The sequence below is a fragment of the Chrysemys picta genome, chromosome 10 (genome assembly GCF_011386835.1).
Source record: "Chrysemys picta bellii isolate R12L10 chromosome 10, ASM1138683v2, whole genome shotgun sequence".
NCBI classification, from domain to species: domain Eukaryota; kingdom Metazoa; phylum Chordata; order Testudines; family Emydidae; genus Chrysemys; species Chrysemys picta.
In genome coordinates, this window is record NC_088800.1 from 3490903 (window position 1) to 3516032 (window position 25130).

The window sequence follows — 25130 nt, forward strand, 5'->3', positions numbered from 1 at the left end:
AGCATTTCTACCAAGAATAAAAACTTGTTTGCATGCCAAGAAATAGCTCTTCGAAGAGGTGTAGCCTTGTTATGGCGGAGGTCACCAAGAGGCCCTACTTTGTACCGCTATAGTCTGAACACTTTGCCAACAGGTATGAAACCTTCTCCCAGATCTGGCATCCATCACGTCTGCAATGTCTGCAGTGCCCACTTGATCTAAAAATCACCTCCTGCCTCACCCCCAAAGATTTTGTTGGCTGTATCCAGGCTAGGAAGTTAATGGGAAAAAATCCCACCGGTGCTGCCACAAATTCACCGGCAAGAGCAGGAGCCATAGTGTAGATAAGGTGATGGCAGCTTCCAGCATTTTACAATCACTTCATTTGCCCCTGCTTAGCATGGGCTTGTAGGGCACTCCCAGGCACTCTGCTAACCACAGGCAATGGGTTATTTTAGTGCTCCAGTTCTTTTCCCTAACATTGTATGGATCACTCTTGAATGGACTAAATTCAATGATTACATAAAGCGGGGGTGCCCAACCTGTGGCTCCAGAGCCGCATGCAGCTCTTCAGACGTTAATATGCGGCTCCTGGCATAGGCACTGATTCCGGGGCTGGAGCTACGGGTGCCAACTTTCCAATGTTCACTGTTCAATCCCTGCCTCTGCCACAGGCCCTACCCCCTCTTCCCACCTTCCCCCAAGGCCCTGCCACTTCCCGCCCCCTTCCCCGAGCCTGCCACACCCGTGCTCTTCTCTTCACCCCCCAGAGCCTCCTGCGTCCTGCATGAGGCACAGGGAGGGAGGGGAGGCGCTGATGGGCGGGGCGCCTGGCAGGCGGGGCAGGGGAGCTGCTGACCTATTACTGTGGCTCTTTGGCAATGTACAATGGTAAATTCTGGCTCCTTCTCAGGTGCAGGTTGGCCACCCCGGCATAAAGCTTTTTCAAATTATTAAATTCTAGCAGTCTTTCAGCATAGAAAGCAGAGAAACATTAGCAAGCATGAAGCACAAACTACATTTTCCAAACAGGCTATATCAGTTGGTAATGCATTAGAGTATTCAGTTTAAAAAGTAATGTGTTTAAAAACAGTCAAAAATAAGTTGCCCACCGAGATTTTTAAACTTCAGAATAGTTCAGTACACTGACCTTCTGTTTACTACGTATAAAGAAAGACTGTATTTTAACTGAAGACCGGGGATTTCTGCTGAGTAGTGATAAGCTACCAATTTACTTTGAAGCTTCTATACCAGGCTAAACTATTTAGTCAAGGGGGGAAAAAAAACCTGAACAGTAACAGCCCATCTTAGATATGTTAAATATGATACGAAGAAAAACAAAAGCCAATAACAATTTAGCAACCAAATAAATCTGACAGACTAGAATTCCAACAGATATCCTGTATCAGAGGGGTAGCCGTGTTAGTCTGAATCTGTAAAAAGCAACAGAGGGTCCTGTGGCACCTTTGAGACTAACAGAAGTACTGGGAGCATAAGCTTTCGTGGGTAAGAACCTCACTTCTTCAGATGCAAGACTTGCATCTGAAGAAGTGAGGTTCTTACCCACGAAAGCTTATGCTCCCAGTACTTCTGTTAGTCTCAAAGGTGCAACAGATATCCTGATCACAATAATGGAAAAAATAAATACTGCTATAGGTACCTAAGAGTAAAGAAAAAAGTTTGAAGCAGAACATGTATATTTAAGCTGTCATGTTCAATACTATAGAAACAGGTCAGTTTGCCTCAGTTGTGGTCATTTTCCTTCATAGGAAAATAATTTAATAAAAACTCCATTGTACTTCTGTACCACTGATGTTTACTTAAGCCTTGAAAGCCAGATTTTTTTCAGTATTTATGAAGCCTCGCTGACAGAAATTCTGCAATGCTCTCAAACACTAAGTCTGCCCTTCGAAAGCTAATTAAAGATAATTTGTTACTAGAATTGGTTTCATGAGTGTTTGCCAAATTCTGCTTCACAACATATTTATTCCCACAGCAGCAGATGATGCAACAAAACTAGAACTATAATTCTGAAATAGGCAGAACTGAGAAATAGATGAGAATATGGCTGCATTTATTTTAATAAATATACACATTGGCAGGGGCATTAAAATATCTAGTAGGAAGTCTGTTTTAGTTGAACGTTAATCTGTGAAAACTGGTTTGAGTACAAGCGCCTAATTTACTACATTAATTATAATTAATCTGCATTTAATCTATATGCAGTTAGCATTTTAATATGTTTTGACTAAATAAAATCAGAAGAGAATGTGAACAATACATATGGTTTCCTTTTGTACTGAGAAATTATAATACTGTACAAATACAAATTAATAGGCCTAACATAATTGAATCTAGATCACTACTCTACACTGGCTGACTCCAAGATAGATTTACTATTTAATTATGGCAGTTAGCAATATTCCATCTGTATATTACGTGAAAGGAAGATCTAAATTGTAAAGTAAAATGACAGTGTCCAGTAATATACCCTATAATTCTCTAATGTGACTAGAGCCTAATATAATTTCCTTTATTGTTCAACAAATTCCATCTACTGCTTAGATTTAGAACAGAAGTCTATTTACATTACAGTGCTGTGACGAGGAGTTGTTTTAAAAAAGCTTACTATAATTTTATATCAGTGTATTTGTAATCATTATCCTAATTAAAACAGCGGATTCCTTATTTCGTTTCAATGCCAGCCACACTCAGAATATTCATATTTTTAATAAGATTTTGAGCATCATTCCTTTGGTGTAAAACTGCACAACTGATACCATTTTCATGTACACTTAGCTCCTGGCTAGACAGATTTGGTGAGAACTAAAGGTTAGATCACCTTAGAAAAAGCATATTCACTCATTCCCTTCAGACCCTGGCCCCCTTCAGGGCCAAGCTCCCTCGTGTTTTCTTCCAGTTCTGACAAAAAGCACATCTGTGTGCACACAAGCACAGACAGCTAACACAGGCTGGGCTATCAAACAGGCAATATATGCAAACTACCTTCCAAGTCAAATTGCAACATTTTTGCACTATGCATATACATATACAATATACTAAAAATAAACAGCAGCACACAGTACAGATGTGTGTCTATCCTTAGTCTGTAAAGGTAAGCAGGAATGGTTTAATCAATAATAAAGTTGATTCTGCCTTGATGCAGAGGAATGGACAAAGTAACAACTTTGTCAAATGAGGGTGGGGGTTTCATTTCCCCCCCCCCCATTTTTCCTTTCACATCAGAATATTCTTCAAATCACTGACGTTTCATGGTAGATAACCTGTCTTTATAATTGCAAGAAAGCATTAGTTTTACATTATAGAATTTCATAATTTCTATCCAGATTTAATATATCACAATAATTCTGTATATTACTTTAAACTCTTTTGTAATAGAATTTTTGACATCTAAACCATAGTCTTTGCTAGACTGTTTTTATCTTTCTACACTTGACAACTGACAATATTACTGGGTTTCTCATGCAGCAGAAGCCAACTTATCTGTGCAGCAGTAATGTCATGAGCAAGATACACAACCTGAGGAAGGGTTTTAAACAATAAAGAGCTAACACAGCAAACATAAGACCTATTTAAGTGTTAGTTGTAGGGGCGTTTGTCTGTCTCCCTCCCTCCTTTCTCAACCCCACTCATGCTGTACAGACTCTTGAAAGCATTCCCCATCAGATTTTATTAATTTTAAAAAACTGATCTAGGTCAAAGTTCAGTCGTGTCCTCCTAAATCTACATTATCACTGAAACATTTCAGGTTAGATGACAGAGCCTGAGGCACCTACAGGAGTTACACGGCCAACAACCTGAATTCAGCTTATGTGCACAAATACCCCACTTGTGGGTGCATTTGTGCTAAATGGATGTGCAAATCAGACGTTCAGTTACATGCCTATTTTTAAAAGTCAGGACTTCAGTTATCAAAGTAAGAATGCATAAGATGTCTGTGTTGTGTGCAATGATGTAGCTGTGACGGTCCCAGGATATTAGACAGACAAGGTGGGCGAGGTGATATCTTTTATTGGACCAACTTCTGTTGGTGGCAGACAAGCTTTTGAGCTACACAGAGCTCTTCCTCATGTCTAGGAAGCTCACCCACCTTGTTGTTAAACTACTCATGCTAAAAGAACCAATTCCAACTTGTATATAGCAGCAAGACACTGTTTCCCAGACCTGAAAAAGCTCGGCGCAAGATCGAAAGCTTGTCTCTCTCACCAACAGTATTTGGTCCAATAAAAGATATTACCTCACCCACCTTGTCTCTACGATGCCTTAGTCATTCTACTGAATTAGAATTTAACATAAAGCTTTGTTACAACGCATTTAAATTTTCTCAATATTTTTTTCCATATTTATGCGCCATACTGGGAAAGACAGAGTTAGTGGAAATTGCTGTCGTGATTATGAGCTCATTTAGCAGAAAGTAATAAATCTACTTGCTCTCCAGATGGATTAGGCTATTAAAACACTTGTTAACGGCACAAACTCCAAAATCTAGCAACTTCTTACAAAAGTATTACTATGCTTTTTAAGCTAAGTATTACATTGTTAACATATGAACGGCCATACTGAGTCGGACCAAAGGTCCATCCAGCCCAGTATCCTGTCTACCAACAGTGGCCAATGCCAGGTGCCCTAGAGGGAGTGAAACTAACAGGTAATGATCAAGTGATCTCTCGCCTGCCATTCATCTCCACCCTCTGACAAACGGGCTAGGGACACCATTCCTTACCCATCCTGGCTAACAGCCATTAATGGACTTAACCTCCATGAATTTATCTAGTTCTCTTTTAAACCCTGTTATAGTCCTCGCCTTCACAACCTCCTCAGGCAAGAAGTTCCACAGGTTGACCGTGCGCTATGTGAAGAAGAACTTCCTTTTGTTTTAAACCTGCTGCCCATTAATTTCATTTGGTGGCCCCTAGTTCTTATATTATGGGAACAAGTAAATAACTTTTCCTTATTCACTTTCTCCACACCACTCATGATTTTATATACCTCTATCATATCCCCCCTTAGTCTCCTCTTTTTCAAGCTGAAAAGCCCTAGCCTCTTTAATCTCTCCTCATATGGGACCCATTCCAAACCCCTTATGTTAGTTGCCTCTCTCTGAACTTTTTCTAATGCCAGTATATCTTTTTTGAGAGGAGGAAACCACATCTGTACGCAGTATTCAAGATGTGGGCGTACCATGGATTTATATAAGGGCAATAAAATATTCTCCGTCTTATTCTCTATCCCCTTTTTCAATGATTCCTTACACCCTGTTTGCTTTTTTGACTGCCGCTGCACACTGCGTGGACGTCTTCAGAGAACTACCCACGATGACGCCAAGATTTCTTTCCTGATTAGTTGTAGCTAAATCAGCCCCCATCATATTGTATGTATAGTTGGGGTTATTTTTTCCAATGTGCATTACTTTACATTTATCCACATTAAATTTCATTTGCCATTTTGTTGCCCAATCACTTAGTTTTGTGAGATCTTTTTGAAGTTCTTCAGAGTCTGCTTTGGTCTTAACTATCTTGAGCAGTTTAGTATCATCTGCAAACTTTGCCACCTCACTGTTTACCCCTTTCTCCAGATCATTTATGAATAAGTTGAATAGGATTGGTCCTAGGGCTGACCGTTGGGGAACACCACTAGTTACCCCTCTCCATTCTGAAAATTTACCATTTATTCTTACCCTTTGTTCCCTGTCTTTTAACCAGTTCTCAATCCAGGAAAGGATCTTCCCTCTTATCCCATGACAACTTAATTTACGTAAGAGCCTTTGGTGCGGGACCTTGTCAAAGGCTTTCTGGAAATCTAAGTACACTATGTCCACCGGATCCCTCTTATCCACGTTTGTTGACCCCTTCAAAGAACTCTAATAGATTAGTAAGACATGATTTCCCTTTACAGAAACCATGTTGACTTTTGCCCAACAATTTATGTTCTTCTATGTGTCGGACAATTTTATTCTTTACTACTATTTCAACTAATTTGCCCGGTACTGACGTTAGACTTACTGGTCTGTAATTGCCGGGATCACGTCTAGAGCCCTTTTTAAATGCTGGCGTTACATTAGCTATCTTCCAGTCAGAAGCTGATTTAAAGGACAGGTTACAAACCATAGTTAATAGTTCCACAATTTCACATTTGAGTTCTTTCAGAACTCTTGGGTGAATGCCATCTGGTCCTGGTGACTTGTTACTGTTAAGTTTATCAATTAATTCCAAAACCTCCTCTAGTGACACTTCAATCTGTGACAATTCCTCAGATTTGTCACCTACAAAGGACGGCTCAGGTTTGGGAATCTCCCTAACATCCTCAGCCGTGAAGACTGAAGCAAAGAATTCATTTAGTTTCTCCACAATGACTTTATCGCCTTTAAGTGCTCCTTTTGTATCTTGATCGTCCAGGGGCCCCACTGGTTGTTTAGCAGGCTTCCTGCTTCTGATGTACTTAAAAAACATTGTTATTACTTTGAGTTTTTGGCTAGCTGTTCTTCAAACTCCTTTTTGGCTTTTCTTATTACATTTTTACACTTAATTTGGCAGTGTTCATGCTCCTTTCTATTTACCTCACTAGGATTTGACTTCCACTTTTTAAAAGATGCCTTTTTATCCCTCACTGCTTCTTTTACATGGTTAAGCCACGCCACGGTGGCTCTTTTTTAGTTCTTTTACTGTGTGTTTTAATTTGGGGTATACATTTAAGTTGAGCCTCTATTATGGTGTCTTTGAAAAGTGTCCATGCAGCTTGCAGGGATTTCACTCCAGTCACTGCACCTTTGTTACCAAACAAATAGACGAAGCAGAAGCCTAAGCAAAGCTGAAACAGTTTCATCACCCTCTCATTTTATGCTTTAAAACTGTAATACACTAAATGCCAAAAAGTCTCAAGATAGCAATTTCTAATCACTGTAACTAGCCTCTCAGGGAAACAAAATCGTTCACCATATCTTGTAATATATTATTTCAGGTGTCAGGATCCTTTCATTAGACAGGTAAAATTGCAAACAAATTCTCATTCTTGTTTTTAAGAAGTGTTTTAATTTCTTTTGGTGTTAGTTGGCACATCATCTTTGTCACTGTACAGTAGTTACCTGCTCTGGACTGCCATAACCGAGGAGGCTGTCTCATTGTCAAGAGACGTAGGCAGGTAGGAATTTAAACTCCAGTCACTTTCACTAAGGCATATTTGAAAAATTTTCCAGGCTGACCTGACATCAGTTTAATTCACTGACTACAGTTAATCCCTTTGTTCCTTTAATAAATCATTTGTAAATGTGAAACATGTCTTGATAATTTTATGTAGCCAAAACATTTAAGGTTTTGTTTAATAAAAATAAATGGTATATGCTGCTTTGTCTAAATTCCAGGTACCATCCTAATGCAGCTTGACACACATCATGAGCAAAAAGTTGATCTAGTAAATAAGCACTATATCATTCACCACTTGCTAACATACTAAACATGTACAATTAATAAGAACCTGAAAATATTGAGCTATGTAATTGCTTAAATAAATGTTTATAGTTATAATGTATCCTCTGAGGTAGCAAAGAGATCACTAAATTTGGTGTAAAGGCTCTATTTAGTTTTAAATCAATATGCTTTAATAGTTATACCAACCAATGAGAATGCATCTTTCTTCAAAAAAAAAATGAAAGTACAAATGGAAAAGATTAAAATAGTTTATTTAAAATTGCCTTGATTTAAATCAATCCACGCTGGGTGAAACAAATTGCACCATCTCCTTTGGTAGCTAAGAAGAGACAAGAGACACAACTACATAAGACTACTGGACGTTTCAGAGATGCAAGAAAGGAGAAATAGCTTATTTGTGGATCTATAGGTAGCAGCCACTCTGCATTCCTCAAAACCACCCTGGGAGCTGACTGGAAACAATGAGCAGTTTCACAATCGTCTCACGTCACGTAAGGAAGTTACTAAAAATAGATGAGCACCTGATCCATGGACTCATAAGGAAGTGCAGGAGAGTTAGGAGTCTTGCCTTAGGTCAAAGCCAGCAAGCATATCCTCCTCCAGTGACACGTACCCTGGCCCAAACCCTGTTATTCATTCTTGCTCCTTTCAGCTGAAAATCCATGGAAATCAGATGAACTGGCAGATGCATTCTTTACATTAAGACAGCATAACAGCTGCGTACTGGTGGTCAGATCGGTTGTCAACTCACATCCCAAGTAATTCTACAGGAAATTAACAACAGCACCTGAAGAACACCACTGAATAAGCTTGAAAGCTTGTCTCAACACCAACAGAAGTTGGTTCAATATCAGGTATTACCTCACCCATCTTGTCTCTCTAATATCATGGAACAAACAGGATTACAACCACACTGAAAACAGCAAAGTCTTTCAAGGCTAGTTACCAGGAGACTTCTGAAGTTCGAACGATCATTAGATACGAAGGTCAAGTGTCTAAACCACCTCCTTCAGCCATTCCTAAGGATTTTAATTGTCTGCTGCAGATTACTGCTGATTAGTTTGAAATTAAATTTCAGAAAGAATCAAATCACATGCTGCTATGAATGGTTAGTTGCTTTAGGAAGCAAATAGCTTTTACTTCAGTAAAAATGGCTTGCAATATTTGTCAGTTTGAGTGGTCTCACCTTTTATCCTTGCAAACGTTGGGGCTTCATTGGGTCTACGCTGTGCCCTATGATTCTGCCACTTATTATACTTATGCAGTCTTTGCACAGGTCACATTTAATCATGCATGCTGGCAACTGTTACAGATTATTATGTCAAGCCCTATTTGTGAACTCCCTTTAACAGTGTGGGTAGAGGCTAGAGAAATTTGAAATTGGTATAACTCCCCATCTTCCCCCTTGTGGAGGAAGGATGGAGTCATTCTTGAATTAATTCCTGCACGTATACTATGGTAGGAGTGCTAGCAACGGACAGTTCAGCAGGGCACTATGGTTTCCATTCTACCTCCATTTTTGGTTGCCCATAATATCCCCTAATTTTAGCTTTTTGAGCTCAATGTTTCAAGAGTGATCTACGTTCACAAATTTATTTATATATATATATATATATATATATATATATATAATTTTTTTTTTTTTTAAGTTTAAAGCAATCATCCATTTGGGAGCTCTATGATACAGAAATAACCAAGTCACCTGCCATTTCTCATACAATACAATTTATTCTACAACCATAGATACGTAACATCTCCTAGTGCTGCCCAGAGCTCTGCACGTTGAGCTCAAATATTTATGTGACAAGTATATCATAAAACATCCTTACACAACATACTGTGTATTAAACATAATACAGTAATGGTGACAGGGTGTTGGCATATATAGGCCACCAACATTTTCAGCTATGTTACCTTTGTAGCTGAATGACTCAGCCACAGATTTGGATCTAAAAGGCTGTGCTGGTGGCTGAAAAGCAAGTGTATCGTATGTGGCTGCCCCTTATATAATTAAAATATACACACCTTAGAGAGAAGATACTGGTTAAGCCAAAGTCAAAGATACACTGGACCATTAGGACACGGAATATAGGGCAGGTATATAAAAATGGAAAAACATTATACGATATTATGCTATCAGATTATGGGCAAGATTGTACATATTCTATTATATTGGAGAAAAAGTATGTGGTCATGTAGTTAAACACCACATTGATGTCATAATGCATACGCACATGGGGCCAGAGTAGACTGGAGCATTCAACTTTGTCTTGGCAACGTCCATGTTCTCTTAGCAAAGCTATTGATAGAATGGAAACTTATTACCTTAGCCTGAACTTTTTGCTGGAGATCAAAAGTTTTGCAATGTGGCTAACCCTCCAAACACTGATCCAACAAGTCCTGCTGCCACTTCACAAGCATCAGGGGGCTAAATTCATCTGATGCAAGAAGTGTGTTCAATACACCGGAGATAAATTTAAATTTTGATCACTCTGCTGGAGAAGGCACAAATGGGACAATGCTGGTATAAAAGGGAAATTGCTTTGGCCAATGCCCATTAGACAAAGGTCTCACACTGTAAAAATACGATACACGTGATACCTTTGAAACACAGGGGCAGTTTTTATACACATGCTCCAATATATTGTCAGTCTAGTCTATTTGTTGGAGGTAATCCCCCTCAGTTTTACTTTCACCATTTCTGGATGATTAATTTAGCTTGCTATTTCTTGCAGTAAATCCAGGATACCATGGGCTACAATATCACAAAAAACAGATTTTTATCAATCAATATTCATGGTGGAAAAGAAGTTTCCATTTTCCTTATTCTGTATCCATCTCTCTCTGGGCTTGGGCTTCTCATTTCCCCAAGATAATAAAAAGAGTGCCAAGATGTGTGTTGATGAATACAGATCTTGTAGTACACACACAGAGTGCAACATTGCACATGGCTGTGTGACACTTCCACTGAAAGTTACCTTATTTGCAGCTTAAGTAATTTGAGACCATATACTTGTATAATTTGAAAATATAGTTTTCCTCCTTTTATTCTCTCATACAATACATAAAATAAGTCAAAGAAATATTGGAAAGTTTGTCTTAAGTCAACTTAAAATATCTAAAATAACTGGTTGACTATGCCTTTATTGCTTAGCAAATTTTGGAGTTCTGTACAGATGGTGCTGCATGAAAGACCTATGGCTGACACTTAATCAGCAGCAGAATTATTAAACATTTCAGTGAATTTTTGCTGCTTCCAATTACATATCTTCAAAGAGAATGGTCTGCAGAACACTGAAGAATATAAAATAGGAAAAGTTTATAAAAACTATTTTCCACTGAAGGTTTTGCTGCTTTGATTGCTGCTACTTACCCCAATGGATGTATTTCCCCCCTAGCTCTCAATTATGAGATAAAACAACAATTGTAAATATTCCCTCTCTTCTCAGAGTACATAATACAAGATATTGGCAGTGACTCTGAACCTTATCACTGATAAATGTGAATTAAGCATGAACCTATGATTCCCAGATGGACTATTTTCAAAAGCAAACAGGAAGGTTACAAAACCAAATTAACTTGAGCTCAGCAGCAGACTTTATTCACCTCCCACTTTGACCTCATGGCATGCTCAGCAAAGGGTAAAGATTCCTTTTTGTTGGCTTTAATATTCACACCGAACACATGTAACTGCAATTTGCCAGCGTCCTAGAGGAACACCACAAGTATTGTACTGAGTTAACAGTCAGCTCAAACAAAGTGAAAAGTGTGCGTCACTTTGTGAAATCTTGCTTGCTAAGGCCTAGCCTGGTATGTAAAAAAGTGTACATACCAGTAAACAGTGGCCAAGTTCTAGATAGTTGAACAGAGAAAGTCCAAGAGCTAAAATGATGAGCATTTAACAATGGATTCTTCCACCTATGTTATATCGGTCTATTTTTGGGAGGGATACTGCATTTTCTCCCTTTAATTCCTGAAAACAAGCCCTGTCTGGTACTCCGTACTCTGTTTAGACTCCAGCATTAACTTCACTGACAGATCTGGTTAGGACACATTCCCTTTTTACAGTTTTTCATATCCTGCAAGCCAAAGGAGCACCAAGCATTGGGTAGGAAACAGACTAAGATAACATTCAAATCCTCTTTTCTATTGAAAACTCACCACAAAGGCAGATCTATCTTTTACACAAAAACAGAACAGGAACAGTTTATATACCATATTTCACAATATGCCCCATGAAAGTGCATATGTAATAAGGTACAAGATTGCACAGTATCCTCTTAGAGTTACTGCTTTTGTTCTTCAGAAAAAAACTAATGAAAAGCTAGAAGACAGAACAAATGATAGGTTATAAAAATCTGCTGAAAGTCAGTTGATAGCAAAACAGTTTCAGACGCAGAGGGACAAAACTAACTTCCTTACAATGAATTGGTTATAAAGGAAGCAGCTACTTAATGTCCAATAGACAGAGAACAGAATTATGACTTTAAGAGGAGGTCCAAAGAAAGGTCAAAAGGATTTCAACCTCTGTTCTTTATAACAATAGGAGCTGTGGAATAAAGACAATTCCCCCACTGTATGTGCTTTGAGCTCATTGTATCCTAAGTTTTAAGACTTTTGCAGTAAAGCTTTTTGACTTCGGGAGGAGAGACAAAATTAACAATGAAAGGAATTTTGTGGGGGAAATATTCTGACCACTGTTAATGCTACGTTCTTGTTATTTGCAAGATTACTTTCAGTCAGTTGATCTGAGTTTAGAATTGCCGGGTTGGGATGTAACAGGCATTTGAATGTGGAACATATTACAGGGATGCTAGTTTTTAAATTCATTTTGGCCGCTAGGAATTTAAGTTGGCTAGCTAACATAAAACTTTTATATTATGTCAAACCATTCTGAGAAGGCAGTCTGCTTGACGGTCAAGGATGTTAGCTCAAAATAAGAGGCAGGTCCCATGTAGGATATACATTGGGGTTACACATCTCCCATGACCTCTCTGTCTGGAAGGACATTTTCTTTAGTGTCCAGATTCAGGTTTTAATAATTTGCTAATTAGATCAACCTGTAGTCTTCCCTGATCTTCGAGACTTTCCGCTCTGCTGGTTTTGCTATTAAACTCTATGTACAGTAGTTTTACATTTTTCTAATTTGAATCTTTGCCATGTCCATTTGCAGCTCTGTCAGGCACAGCCAAATGTTTCATATTTTACAAACCTTATATTAGGACCCTATGAGAGAACTAAAATTGTCTTAGTTATGCAAATATTTGGGGGCTGCACTGTTTTCACCTATGCTTTACTGCAGTGGTTCTCAACCTTTCCAGACTACTGTACCCACCTTCAGGAGTCGGATTTGTCTTGTGTACCCCAAGTTTCACCTCACTTAAAAACTGCTTACAAAAATCAGACAAAAATACAAAAGTGTCACAGCACGCTAGTACTGAAAAATTGCTTACATTCTCATTTTGTCTGTATGACATTTTTGTTTGTGCTGACTTCACTGGTGCTTTTTATGTAGCCTGTTGTAAAACTAGGCAAGCGTCTAGATGAGTTAATATACCCCTGGAAGACCTCTATGTACCCCCAGGGGAGGGTACATGTACCCCTGGTTGAGAACCACTGCTTTACTGTATACACACTCTACAGAACACAACCCATAATTTATGGAAAAACGGACAACCTGCCACCAAATCTAGACCTAAGTAAGTACTTGCATTAGTTGTATACAGGTCGTTTATTCAGGAAGAGTGGTCTTGAATTGTACCAGCAACAAACATGCCAAGGAATTTGGAATATGAGAGCACAGGTGAGTGGAAGAACAAGCAAAAAAAAAAACCCCAAAAAACTGTACAGCCTCATATCCATCCAGTCCCTCCCCACAAAACACTGGGCTCAATAAACACCAGCTATGTTGATTCTCGAGAACACATTCAAATATAATATTCTAAAGGGAACTACAGGCAAGTACCTATTCTATTTGGTCAGGTTGCTAATTATTATTATTTGCATTGTGGTAATGCCCAGCAGCCCCAGACAGGATTAGGGACCCTTCCAGCAAAGGTCTGTATGGACAGGCAGGCAGGCAGGCAAATCCCAGCCATGCAGAGCTTAATATCCAAGATTAACTGCTATCACCAAATACTCCCTCAGACAAAGTTTTATTAGTCTCATATCCCTGCAGCCTTAGCAATTACTTAATACCCAATGTCACTCCTTGGTTAACTATTAGGAGATCAGCGTGTTTAAATGGTTTGTCCTTAGGAAACCTAAAATAACGGCATTACGGACTGCATGGTAAGGCACACCCTACTACAGGACTGACATTCCAGTCTAATGGGTCATCCATCAGAAAGACCGAAGGCTATTTTATTGGATACTACTCCATTATCTCTGCCTTATGGGTCCTTCTATGGATGGAATTATGGAGTGTGTGGGAGGAGAGACCTATAGCGATTAGTCCAACACCTTATAATGCAGTGAGCCTGGAAAGCTCTGCTCTTGATGCACAAGCAGAAGGTAGTTTACACAGACATGTAGCCATGTCTTTTAGTAGCCTGTACTGTTAAGGTTTAGGATTGGCTATTTCTTGACTCAGGGAAAAGGTTTGAGTGATGGATTATATCTGTGTGCTTCATAATGATGCACTAAAGAAAAAAATAAAGACTTAAAATCAGCTGCCTCACTGGTGGAGCTAAGCTTATCTGCTTTAGACTTTTCAAATGATTACAAAGTGTCCCTATGACTAGGAAATAGTGATTACACCATAGTTAAAGGGGAGATATTTTCTAGGTGGAATCTAATGTGATTCTACTACTACCCAGTAGCGGAGATGGTTTGAGGAAATAGTCTAATAGACAAAGTAAGGTTTTCACAGTCAGCACTGTTGCACAGCTGAATTATTTTCAGTCTTTACAGAAGGGAAGTGCACTAGAGGGATCTGACACAGCTGTAATGTCATATGAGAAAACCTAGCTGCAATCACTGGTTATTTAGGACTGGCAGTGCAGTAAAAAGCCATCCTGTACCCTGCATTATCCTCTATTAAATTATAACCAATTGCCAGACTCTCTCTAGTAATGGCTGGAATGCTCCCATCCACGAATGGCCCAAAGTATAAACACTAGAGACTGTTACAAGCAGAAAGGTAAGGAGGACAGATCAGGGAGTGAATTCCTAAAGCTATTACGTTGCATTGAATTCTTAATGCAACTGTTTCTCTTACACAGACCTCCTCCTACTGCAGTCAGCTCCAGATTGTGAAACGTTACAGGGGCAAGTGTTAATTACTCAACGGTCTCAAATGTTGTTGCCACACAGAGCAGACAATAAAATAAAGCATGGCTGTAAAGTAGTCACTTCCATGAAAATTCAAAGTTCTCTTCTCCAGATCACCTTTAACAGAGTAGTTCTGTCTTTAAAATGGTGTTGGGGTCTTGATCCCTTATACATGTGACACCCCAATTCACTCGAAAAAGACAGAGGGGGAGGAACGGACTTTCCTTCTCAGTATACTCAGACTAAACAGCTTCCTCTGCAAAAAAACCAACAAACACTCAAGAGAAGGATAGCCTTAGTTTGTTTCCCAAACCCTTTTGAGATCCATCTCTCATTTCTCCCACCACCCTTTGTTTTTGCTTGTCTCTTCCCCCGATTTTTCCTGCAGGTTTCCGTATTCCCCTCCTTTGTTTCAATCCTCCATTAGATGCAAGGTCCTTATTTTCCACTTCAATGGGGCCATATTAGTTAAGTGCTTTAGTATAGCAGACATGATCTTCTGCTAATGTGGAAGAAAATAAGTAAAGTAGGGCTTTTGCTAACCCTACACATAACTGCCTTGATCAGGATCACATCCGTTTTACTCGGTTGACAGGGAAGCACTAAAGAGAGAAGCAACAGCACCAACAGCATCCTCTTACAGGGGAATTTCCTAAGTGCAGAGAATAGGAACCACATCCTCCATGCCAACACCGGATTTAGATCCCTCCGTGGTGAGTGTGGCGGACAGCTGTACTAACTTGAGTCTTGCACAATCGAACTAAAATGCAAGGTGAAACTGCCTCAGTCTCTTTGGATCCTCAAGGAAAACACGCAAAGCCTAAACCATGGCTCTGTTCAAAACACTATCTGCTACTCTCCCAATGCAAACAGGTCCTAAAATCTAGTTTACTCAGCTCCTGGAGAATCACCCCGGTGTAGGAGAATCCTTGGGCAATGTAGCCGTATGCTCTCCACTCTTGGTCAGCAGTATAGGGGGCATTGCTTGTGCCTCAGCATTGGCTGGACAACGTAATAGCATCTGGGGGCCTTTAGCCTGCTCTAACTTAACCTCAGGAAACCTGACTAGCTCACAGCCAGCCTCAGACTAGGGGAGCACAAAGCTAGCTCAAGGGACCATTAGTACATGTACGTTAATATCCTCTAATCCTCACATGAAGCTCAGGGTCTGGGCCATAGAGTTGCCTCCAACTTCAGGATCCTGTAGCCATTTGGTGTTTTGAGAAAACCATGACAATATTTATAAATCTGGAGACTAAAAATAGATAGACCACAGCAGACTGGAGAGAAATCTGTTGTGATCAGTTATCTTTTTCACAGAGGAAGACAAAATAGCCATTCTAAGCATGTTGCAAATTATTTTACACTATGCTCCAAGAAAAAGGAATGAGATAAAGTTATAGAACAGCAGAAGTAATGGAAGGAACAAAATGTGAAGGAAGGAAATGTTTCACTTTATTAGTTCAGTACTCGTGATTAGCAAAAATATTTTTATTTTCTGGGATTAAAAGGATTACGTGGACAAATGCCAGCATCTATATATATATACATACACACACACACACACACACACACACACACACACAAAAGGTCTTTAGGATGCTTGTTATTTTTTCTTTCTATCCAGTAGCCTCTATGACTAAAGGCTTCAAATACTTAGGGGAGCCAGGAAGATACAGATCTCTTGTATACAAAACAGGGATAAGAATGAGCAGACAAGGTTCACAATCTACCTTAATCCAGAGGCTCCCTCTAAAAAACTTTGGTTTAGCTTCTCAAAATAGATTAAGTGTTCTTATTGCTGAATTATACAAGGAAATATTTTAAAGCCCACTATAAAGAATTATATGCAGCATCCCCCCCCCAAAGTGATACTAATTAAGCTTCAACCCCTGTACGTCATATAGCCCACAAAGAAGAAAACTCTGACCCAGGTCTTTTTACTATCGTTCAGGGAATATCTCCCGCTCTGCTTTTCTGCATGGCATCAATCTTTGGTAAAAAGTCAGCTAGAGAAACCTTGTTTGTCCATCAATATAAATTAACTAGAGCAAAGGAACAGCAGCGACCTTTTACTCCGTTTCATGAGAAAGAAATTGCAACAGAACAATCTTTGTACTGGCATGAGCAGTCTGATTTGTCTGGGTTTGCAACATGGTTTTTATTTCCTGCATGAAAGGATTAGCTCCCGTCCTGTAGACTTTAAGGTGCAACTTCCAACAAGACTCACAATGGGATTTTTGTCTGAGGGACTGCAGGATTAGGCTTTGTGAGCCTGTGTTCAGTTGGGATCTGGGATTTTAGGAGCTTTCTTCAGTCCTAGTAACAGTCTAGATAAACATTCCTCAGCTACACAGTCGTCAAATACAGGTCTGCACAGCTCAGAGGATGCTGTAGTCCGAGTACAACAATGGAATCTTTAGACTATTTCGCTACTTAAGCAGCTGCTGTCAATAAAGTCTCTTAATTTACTCCCCTACCAAAAGGTTTCTGAACAGACAAGATCAGCTAAACTCATGATTTTTTTGATAGACAAACTTGCACCTAAAGCCCACCAGTATTTTGCTTAGGCTTATCACAACCCTAACATCTGGTGCTCAGAGAACTGCAGAACTCAGCTTTACCCAATTTTGAAGCTTCCAGTGCTTTTTAATACGCTATATCATTCCACTACATCATACTAAAAATATAAGGAAAGAGAAATAATTACTGTTTCTCTCTTTGTGCCTTTCCAAACAGCTGAAAACCCTGTAAACTGGAGACTGATCCCATTCTCACTGAAGGTAAAGGGAGTTCTGACTTCACTGAAAACAGGATTAGGCCCCTGTCTGGGAGTTTTGTCCCCTTCCCAGGAGCTTCGTCCCCTTCCCCATCAGACATATTGGTTGCCTCCTTCACACAGCTACATATGACATAACTATCATCCAAGTTTCCAACTGATTCCAGGTCCTCAACATGGAAACTGTGGAAGATACCTCCTCAGATCCCACTGGTCCAAGGGAATGGAGAGATGTATGGGACACACGTGTGGAAGGCAGCTAAGCCCAACCTACAAGAAAATAAAGCTGGCCCAAAGAGTTCTCCAATTGTCTAAGGAAGATAAACGATCCTTACTGGGGATTTAATATTCAGAAGAATCAAAAGAACATTCTGCAAGGAACAGGTGGACAAGAGGACTGTGTTGCCTTCCTGGAGTCAAGAGACAAGACATTATTTAGATTGGATAAGCTTCTGAAGTCAGTGGGCAAGCACCCACTGGTGATGGTTCACATCAGCACTAATGCCAATGCATAATAGAGGACTTCAAGGAACTTGGAAGCATGCTGAAGAAGAACCTTCAAACAAAATTGTCATATCCTTCTTGTCTCACAAGTGATGGAAGTAGAGCCTGGAAGTGGCGAGGTATGTGGAGGAGGGTTTTGATTTTGTGGAACACTGGTTCATCTTCTATGGTTAGAGGAGGCTGTATAGTTGGGATGGCCTCCCCCCTCTGTAGAAAGGGCAATCTCTCCAGGGACAAGCTATCTAGCATAGTCAGTAGAGTGTTCAACTAATAACAAAAGGGGAGAGTAAGAACAGGGAAGATATGAGCATTCCTTTAGCACAAAATCAAGATATTGATAACATACGCTGGAGGTCTCATGCTGCCAGTACTAAAACATCCTTGGAGTTTCTAAACATTATACATGACAGTTCCTTAAATCAAAAAGTGTTGCATCCAACGCTGAGGAATTCTATATTAGACTTCATTTTGATGTATAAACAGGAACTGATCACAAAACAAATGGTACTTAAGTACAAGTGGCCATGACTAGATCACATTTATAATGCACATACAGCATAAAAGTCCAAACCATTTATTTTTATATGTATAATTTATGTATGTATACAATTAATACCAATCAACATGAGTTTATGGAAAATAGATCCTGTCAAATTAAATTTGATATTTACAAATTTGGTTGATAAAGTTAATAGTGCTGATGTAATATACTGAGATTTCTACAAGGTGTTTGACTTGGTACCATAGGACATTCTGACTAAAAACTAGGACAGAAAATTAACATGGCATCTATTAAATGGATTAATAACTGGCTAATTGATAGGTCTCAAAATGTAATTGTAAATGAGGAATCATTGAATGGGAGCGTTTCTAGTGGGGGTCCCACAAGGAACGGTTCTTGGCCCTACGCTATTTAACATTTTTAGTGGAAGAAAACAAAAAAAGAGTCACTTGATCAAGTCAGCAGATGACAGACTGGAGGAGTGGTGAATAATGGAAATGACAGGTCATTGATACAAAGCAATCTGGATTGCTTGGTAAAATGGGTGCAAGCAAATGACATGAATCTTAAATTGCTAAATATAAATGTATTCATCTGGGAACAGAGAACATAGGCCATACTTACAGGAAAGTAAACCGGAACCAGTCTGTCTACACAGCGTGGACTTTGGTGGAGCTAAGGTTAATGGAGAAGAGCAAGTTTGCTGCTGAAGATTGAAATGTCAAGTGAACTTTTACATAAGCATCTTTGTTTCCTGGTCCTCTCCATTCTATTCATCCCCAATTTATTACATTTGTTTTAAATCAAGAGTGAAATCCTGGCCACTCTGAAGTCAATGGGAGTTTTGCAATTGACTTCAGTGGGGCCATGATTTCACCTCCAAGCGTGCAAGCTCTTTTACTTCACGTCTGTACAGCTCTTAGTGTAATTGGCACTAATCCCTGAATGGGACCTGTAGGTGCTGCTGCAATAAAATTCATAAATCATTATCAATGTTGTGAGGGGAAAAAAGGAGCGTTTTTCCAGAGGAGGTATTGACATCAAAACAGAACACAAAATAACCAGAGTCATGTAGCTCTCTACAAATGGAGTGTTTATGAAAAACCCATTAGTCACAAGTAAGAAGCCATGCAAAGGTATTTTCTCATCTTCAGTAATCTTCCAACAAAAGACTATAATTTCAGTCTTGCATCATTTTCCTCTGGTAACAGGGAACGATCTGTCACAGGGACGGGCAAACGTTTTGGCCTGAGGGCTGCACCGGGCTTCAGAAATTGTATGGAGGGCCAGTTAGGGGACACTGCCTCCCCAAACAGCCAGGCGTGGCCCGGCCCCTGCCCCCTATCCGATCCCCCCCTGCTTCTCGCCTCCTGACAGCGCCCTCCGGACTCCTGCCCCATCCAACCCCAACCCTCCATTCCCTGATGGCCGCCCCCCCCCTCGGGACCCCGTCCCATCCACTCCCTGCTCCTTGTCTCCTGACCGTCCCTGGAACCTCCACCCCTGACTGCCCCCCACCATCCCATCCAACCACCCTCTCTTTTCTGTCCCCCCGGGACCCCTGCCCCATCCAACCACCCCTTCTCCCTCTCCCATGACTGCCCCCCACCGTTCCATCCAACCACCCCTCTCCTTCCGACTGCCCCCCAGGACCCCTACCCCCATTCAACCCCCCTGTTCCCCCCCTCTGACTGCCCCAACCCCTATCCACACCCCAGCCCCGACCACCCACCCAAACTCCCCTGCTCTCTATCCAACTTCCCCTGCTCTCTGCCCCCTTACCGCGCTGCCTGGAGCACCGGTGGCTGGCGGCGCTACAGCCGTGCAGCCCAGAGCACCAGGACAGGCAGCCGGAGCCAGCCACGCCACCACGCAGCTCATAGCACCGGGTCAGGCCGCAGCTCTGCAGCGGCACTGCCCCAGGAGCTCGCAGCCCCGCCGCCCAGAGCATTGCGCCGGGGGCGGGGCGAGCTGAGGCTGTGGAGGAGGGGGAACAGAAGGAAAGGGCCGGGGGTGCGCCTCCCAGGCCGGGAGCTATGGGGACCGGGCAGGCGGGTCCCGCGGGCTGTAGTTTGCCCGCCTCTGATCTGGCATATACCAATGTTCTTCAATCACACATTTTAAGATAGGTTGCCCACCCCTGGTTTAGAATCTATGGCACGCATGCGGATTTTCCGTGGCACTCACACTGCCTGGGTCCTGGCCACTGGTCCGGGGGGCTCTGCATTTTAAATGAAGCTTCTTAAATATTTTAAAAACCTTATTTACTTTACATACAACAATAGTTTAGTTCTATATTATAGACTTGTAGAAAGAGACCTTCTAAAAACCTTAAAATGTATTACTGGCAGGCGAAACCTTAAATCAGAGTGAATAAATGAAGACTCGGCACACCACTTCTGAAAGGTTGCTGACCCCTGGTCTACACTGATGAGTTCTCCTAGTTAGCACTAAGGTAATTCAATATTTAGAAGAACGTTTAAGGGCCTATTCATTCAGCACGTGCACTGATTACAATATCCTGATACACCTGGTTAGGTAATGTTTTCTACCAATCCCAGGTTATTTCTCCCCCAAAGTTAGTTTTACCAATGTTTTATGCATTAGTTCTTGCAGCTATTCTGAATACATAGATAGTACCAATTATTCGTTTTTATTGGTTACTTATTTCCCCAGTATGTGTGCAGTCAGGCTCCATTTTGTGGAAGAAGGAATTCTCATCATTCTAACAAACAGAATCATCTTTACTTGCTTTCTGTTTTTGTGAACTGCTATGAAATGTCAATAGCAGCCTAGATCTTTTCATCAAATGCTCACAAGCTCTTTAAAAAGTAGCTTCCTACAGCTCTCGTAATTACAAGGAAATTTTTACCAAGGTACAATCTTATCCTTATGGCACACTCAAGATGGTGAGAAAAAAACTGCTTCTTTCCTATTTTCCCCCTCCACTTTTAAAAGAAATCAATCTAGCTTTATTGGGATACAAGAAAAAATAGCTTTAGTAAACTTTATGTAATTTTTTTAGCCTTCTGAATTTGTCCAACTGTGATATAAAAGTTACTTTATATTAAACATTTCTCCTGACCTACAAATGAAATTTTCATTTTTGCCAGAGAAAAGGCAAGCTTTCACAGACACGGAAAATGTGAGCCTAAATATAGTTATGAAATTTAACACATTTGATTTTCAATGTGTAACTAGCATATCAATGTGAACATTTTCTAAAAAGAGACTGATTTTCACCAGACCGGACGACACTCATCCTCCAAAAATAGAAGCAGCCTTTTGCCGCTTCAGATACCGCTACAAAAACTAACCCAAAGCTCAAGAGGTTCTGTGTAACCTCTTAAGGATCCAAGCATACCTTCCCCAATAGCACAAAACCCCATAAATATTTAACTGAACTGAAATAATTACTGAAGATCACTAACCAAATTGACTTTACAGTAAAAATTCAATTAAACTTTTTTTTTAAAGCATTATTTACAACTGTTTCAGTAGCATTTCTCCTCTACACAATTTGCATTCTAAGTAGAGTCATCCTGGCGATAGTCTCTTGGGAAAAATGAATCAATTAAAATTACATTTTTTTAATCTGAAGTCCTTGATTTGGATTTATTAGAAAACCTGTTGCTGCTAAATCAAGAAAGAACACTTTTTGCATTAACAATTCCTAAAGCACTTGACTAGATACAAATTGCATTATTTTTATTGATTTTACATTAGGATAAAGATTTGCTTTTGCAGTAATTGTGTAGGTTTCGGGAATAATTAAAAGCATTCCCAATTTTAAACCGACAACAGAATGCTTACTTTTTCATGACTGGAAGCTTTGTTTTAATAAAAGGGTTACAATATTCACAGTACAGTGATTAAACATGCCTAGACTAGCACGGTACAGATTCCAGATCTCTCTACCAGGAGATATTCTGCAGAACTTTAAAAATAGTACATTAGTTTAAATGCCTTAGAGTTTGATTGTTTTTCTTCATCCAAAGAGACGCTTACCACAACAGATTTTTTACCAAAAAACTATTGCAAGAGAAAATGCATTATCCTCAGCTAAAATATATTCAGCATCAAGATTTTCACTGAGCTGAGGTAACAACAAACTTTGCACTATACCATATCAAAAAATTGAAAGAACAGCCCATTTTTTAAGGCAGCAAACATACGCTGAAGATCACAGAGTTGCAGGTGTTGTACATCTGTAAACTGTACTTACTCTTTCTCCCACTGGGATTGTTTAAGCTCTGAAGACATACAAAACACATTCCAACCAAGTTCACTACTGGATACATAAGTTGTGGTGCGTTTTTTTTTTGTTTTTTTATTAAGTTATTTGCCAGGAAAAACAACTTTGCCCAGACCAGTTAAGTTAGGGTTGAATACACATTTGTCAACAGCTTTATTTGTGCCTCATAGTTAAGTTCGGAAGTTAGGAAGTTTAGATTTAAGTTTCTTGAAATGAGATCAACTTGGACAAACACACACACTCCCCTCCCCAAATGTATAAAAGGGCATACACAAAGCATCACCGACAACATGAAAATAATTGCATTCTAGCTACCTGCCTAAGGTGTTTATCAGCTACTGTGGTCACTGCTATCTGTGATATATTTTAATGGCCTGGGAAATGGACAGCCCAAAGGGTACTTATGATAACTGTTTCTGAAGGAGTCTTTTAGCCACACAGGGAAGATGGATTATTACGTAGCTACAATGTGTGTCTTCTAGCCAATATGTGACAGAGTGGATGAAGTACATTGGTTTCTTTGGAGATGGTGAAATGGTAGAATATATTCAATCCCGTGCAATTTCTGTACTGCCTATAGATAATATATTAGATGTTCACTGTGAACCGGAGGATGGCATAAACAGGATGGTTCTCATATCTGTAAGCACAATACAGGGAGGTATATTGGGTTGTCACTACAGGTAAATTAGATGAGGTACAGTCATTATGGTTGTTGATAAGAGTTGCTTTAAAAAAAAGCTTCAGAAGAATCTAGAGCTCTGGAGAGGTGTCCTTATTGTAGTAGAAATCCAAATTTCAACCACAAAACAAAAAACAGCTGGATCACCCACGGGGGGGGGGGGGGAAAAGGTGGGTGCTGAGCACCCACTGGCAGTCCCCCAATCAGCGCCTCTCCCTCCCCTCCCTGCTTCCCGTCTGCTAGCAACCCCACCAATCAGCGCCTCACCCTCGCTCCCAGCGCCTCCCGCCTGCCACGGATTAGCTGCTCCATGGCATGCAGGAGGCGCTGGGAGGAGTGAGGGTGGGGCACGCTCAGGGGAGGGGGTGAAATGGAAGCAGGAAGAGGCAAGATGGGGGAGTGGCCTTGGGGGAAGGCATGGAGTGCGGGTGGGGCCTGGGACAGAGCAATCCTCGGCACATTAGAAAGTTAGCACCTATGGCGGCAGGCCATTAAAATGGCTGTCTCTAGGTCTATGGATAACTTACATCCAAACATACATGGTAGAGAGTAGGGCCTCTGTCAGGTTAATGAGATTTCATTCAGGCAAAGGCTGAAATTTGGGTATCTTTTACAGTTTAATTGAATTAAAAAAACCTGATAATTGGAATCTCAGTTTCCGTTGTAAGTGAAGTGTACTTTTTGTATCAATATTTACTGATTTGCAAGCTTCTATCAGATCATAAATACATTGGAAACAAATTCATAATGATTGCTCTATAGACAAAATAGCGTCATTAATCTAATGAGAGTATATAAAGAAAAATGTGTTGAAACTGACAAGGATACTATACCTACCCATTAATCTTGACCATATAACATTACTTCAGGCAAAAGAGCTATTAAGCTAAAGACTGTTAAACCACTCTACAAATGGAACCTATTGATCTACTATAAAATTAGTTTATTGGCAAAACAGTTTACAGCATTCTGTGAAATTTTATAACAGTTTATTTAGCATGTACTATGCCCACTACCATTTTCAGGAACTTCAGATTCAACAATAAGTACTCCTGTTCTTCTTTTTGCGGATACAGACTAACACGGCTGCTACTCTGAAACAATAAGAGAGTTACTTTTGAAAAACTGCAAGCGTGTCTCTTTGCTGGATCTACACAGACTGCTCCTTGGTCCTGCTTCATGCTCAAGACCCTTCATGCAGTTCCCTGGTAGCGCAGCATAAAAGACAATGCCATTGTTTCTCCACTGTTCATGTGGCAGAACTGGGCACAACAGTCTTCTGCTGGATTGTGAGAAGCACTACAGAAACTTGAGAAGAGATGTCTCTGCCACCCAACTTTATACGGTAAAACTCATCTCATTCTGAAGTTTGACTTTATTGACAAAGAACAGGATAACAGAAGTCCAATATAAACCTTCTCAGGTTTGGTTGCTCTTCGGGTTCCTAGTCCAAGAATGCTAGCTCACTCTTCTATTCTATATAGATTCTGACACCACACACACACACCATCGTATCTGAGCACCTTCCATTAGCGCATTAAGTCGTATGGCTAACATTGTCACATGTTCGTGTTCTCATCCTCTCACCAGGGGGAGAAGTGCGTGCAGACGAATGGTTTTTCTGGATTTTGTGTATTGAAACATTGGTTCAAATGAAATTCAGACACCATCTTGGCGATGAACTTCATGTGCAGCATCAGTACCACCCTGTC

At 40.3% G+C, this 25130-nt stretch overlaps 1 protein-coding gene across 10 annotated transcripts in view; it reads right to left on the reverse strand.

Annotated features, from left to right (window-relative positions):
* The window catches only part of GLCE (glucuronic acid epimerase), a 145035-nt gene that overhangs the window by 26646 nt on the left and 93259 nt on the right, over positions 1 to 25130 (reverse strand). Inside the window, exon 1 of one of the 10 annotated variants that reach the window (XM_042856543.2) lies at positions 8611 to 8662. The exons of the other annotated variants lie outside the window; for them this stretch is intronic. The gene's annotated coding sequence lies outside the window, so the exon portion shown is untranslated. Of the gene's footprint in view, positions 1 to 8610; positions 8663 to 25130 lie in introns of those variants that run through there. 10 annotated transcript variants of the gene reach the window in all.